Source organism: Marmota monax, unplaced genomic scaffold, assembly GCF_021218885.2.
Source record: "Marmota monax isolate L192 unplaced genomic scaffold, Marmota_monax_Labrador192_F-V1.1 WCK01_AAM20220418_F8-fsc00117, whole genome shotgun sequence".
NCBI lineage: Eukaryota > Metazoa > Chordata > Mammalia > Rodentia > Sciuridae > Marmota > Marmota monax.
The window spans coordinates 62160-64915 of record NW_026693023.1 but is presented as its reverse complement, the minus strand read 5'-3'; the positions used below and the strand labels follow the sequence as shown (position 1 = coordinate 64915).

Here is a 2756-nt window from a genome sequence, read left to right as displayed (position 1 = left end):
GACAGAGAATAATATCCACAAAGACACAGCTGTAATGTTCCTAATCTTTTATTGTCAGATGCTGTAAAGCTCATGGATTTTCTCATCAAAAAATCATGGATTTTCTGCTCATGAATGAAGATTTTTCCATTTCTTCCCCAAAAGCTCAGGCCACTGTCAATAACTATTCTCATTGTACACCCTTCTGGGTCCCTATGTGGGAATCTGTAAACCCACAAGGAGTAACGTTCTAAAGCACTTAGGCAAATGGGTATTAACCCATTTTCCTCCTTTTAATTCTTTTTCCTTTCTTCATATTTCCACTGATATCTGTCTGGGTTTATTTGGGCTACTGCAGATTGATGTAAATATTTACCTACTTACAATTCCCATTTATTACTCTGCTTTGCCACTATGGACAAGCCTGCTTATTTAAAAACAGATAACACCCCTGCATATATACCCTGTGATTTTGCACTATTTGCTGCTCATTGGAATATAATTTTAACCCATAGAATTACTCATACTCCTACCAAACAATCCTGGCATGAATGAGCACATCTTAACCTAATGACCTGATATATATATGCCTTTGTAGAGGAAGATGTGGATCAGACTATGCTTGGCCTGGTGAAGGGATCCTCATCCTACAGGCCTTTTCCCATGGAGGTGACAGGGGCTCAGTATTATTAGGCACTCTCTGAGGATCAGTTTACTCAACATAGCCTGATTTTCTCTTTTCATTGATAAACTGAGATCCTAGAGGTTTCTCTTGGCCTCTTGAGCCTCTTTCTCCTCCCACTGGCACCAAAGATGAGAATATGAGTGGATTCTTCTTTTCCAAAAGAGGACCTCTCATTTCAGTTGAATTCCCAATACTGGGGGACCATTTGGGGAATGCTCTCTGGCAAAGGCTGTATTTTAATCATCAAGTGCATACGTATCATTTTTTTCCTAAAAGTTTAAATTTAACCACATTTTCAGTTAATTTTTGTCTGTTGTGAACATTTTATCTCCTTAAATCTTGAGGTATCTTTTAGCACTTTGAACTGCAAGCTCATTATCATGTGCTTTTTTCTCATAGTACATAATCTGCCCCTGATAAGAATGAATGGTTCTCTCCAATTCTTCTTCAAGATCTTTGACTTGCTTTCTATAGTTCTCCAGCTGTTCAGTTACATGGCTGATGTTTTCATCCACTTTGGAAAGTTTTTCCTCTCACTCTACCTAGTAATTTTCCTCTACTATTAATTTTCTTTGGAGTTTCATTACATTCTTTGATTTAGTTCAATCTTAACATTAAATTTCTGTTGAAGATTCTGATTCTCTCTTTTACAATTGTGTATTTTTGACTGAAAAGACGCTTGCCCTGTCTTAAGATTTTTAATATGTTCTATAAGGTCTTCCTTTACTTCATCTACTTCAGATAAGAAAGTAAACATTTTATTTCTTTCTCCTTCTAAGGTTTTAAATGGGGCATTTAACCCTGTTCCTTCAAAGCTCCTTTTGGCTGATCATCTAAGTGAGCACCAATTTCTGATTCACTCTTCATTTTGAATTCCAAGTTACCATTATTTTTTAGTTCTTCTCCAAGAACAGAAGCCCAATCTTTCATCTGCACCAAGTGTTCGGTAAGAGACTAACATGTTTTTCTTTCTCTCTTAGAACTTGTTTGCATATACTGTAGAGTCTACCAATGTTATTTTCTGTTTATTAAAGTCATTCCCTTTTTCTTTCCATACTTCAGCTTCTTGTAAAAGTTGTTTCTGACTATCCTGAAGTTGGGAATTTTCTTTGAAAACCTCTTTTATTGCTTCCTTAAATCCTTCAGCATTCGTTTGAAATATTCTCAAGGTTGTTTCAGCTTTGGCTAATAGTAACTTGAGGGGTTTTGATTCATCTTCTAGGAACTTAATCCTTCTTGATGTATCTGTCATCAATTTGTCCTGTAGAGAATGTTTAGATTTCTCTTCTTTTAGCTCTTTTTCTAGAAAGAGTATTTCATCCCCAAGTTTAGATTAAGACCTATCTAGCTTTTCATATATTGCTTCCAAATTTTCTGCTTCTATTGACTTCTTCTCCAAAATGGCATCTTTTAAAGATGACTCTAAGCCTTCATACTCCTTTTGAACAAGTCTAACTTTTTCAAGTAGTTGACATTTTTCTTCAATTAGTCCAGCAAGTTTTAGAGCCACCTTATTTTCTCTTCTCACATAACACCTGCTTCTAACACACTGACAACATCTCCACATAAACAGAAGAACAGCAAAAAATCCAACAGCTGCATGTATCACCAACTCCCAAGGATATCCATAAGAATGAGGGCCCAGTTTCATATCTGCAGACAATGATGCTGAAGCCATGTATACTTCTTCCTGGACCAACTGCAAATACAGCTGAGGGGCAACCCTTAGCCCCTCCATCACACTAAGGCTGCTTGCAGTGTGAAGGAGACATCAAAAAACTCTAAGAGAGATGCTATGAACATCCAGGGAGTCCACAAGATGATTCCTATGAGGCCCAGCAGATTCCATGGATCAATCAGCTACTGCAGACACAGCCTGCCCATCCATGCCCAAAGGCTGTGGACACTCGGGTCTTTGTTCAGGAACTCAAACCTGCACCAGGCAACAGAGCATACCATTGTGAAAAAGCTCCAGGGGTGCAGGGTGGTGTAGCTGTGGGCATAGACATGGGAAGCCACAGTCATAGGCTCTCAGGGGCCTAGCACATTCAAGTGCCTGTCAGGGAAGTCTGGGCCCCTTCACTATGCTGTG

The 2756-nt window shown here is 38.5% G+C and overlaps 1 pseudogene; it reads right to left on the bottom strand.

Annotated features, from left to right (window-relative positions):
* Positions 1 to 595: 595 nt before the first annotated feature.
* LOC124098468 (melanoma inhibitory activity protein 2-like) lies at positions 596 to 2402 on the bottom strand (annotated as a pseudogene).
* Between the last annotated feature and the right edge of the window lie 354 nt (positions 2403 to 2756).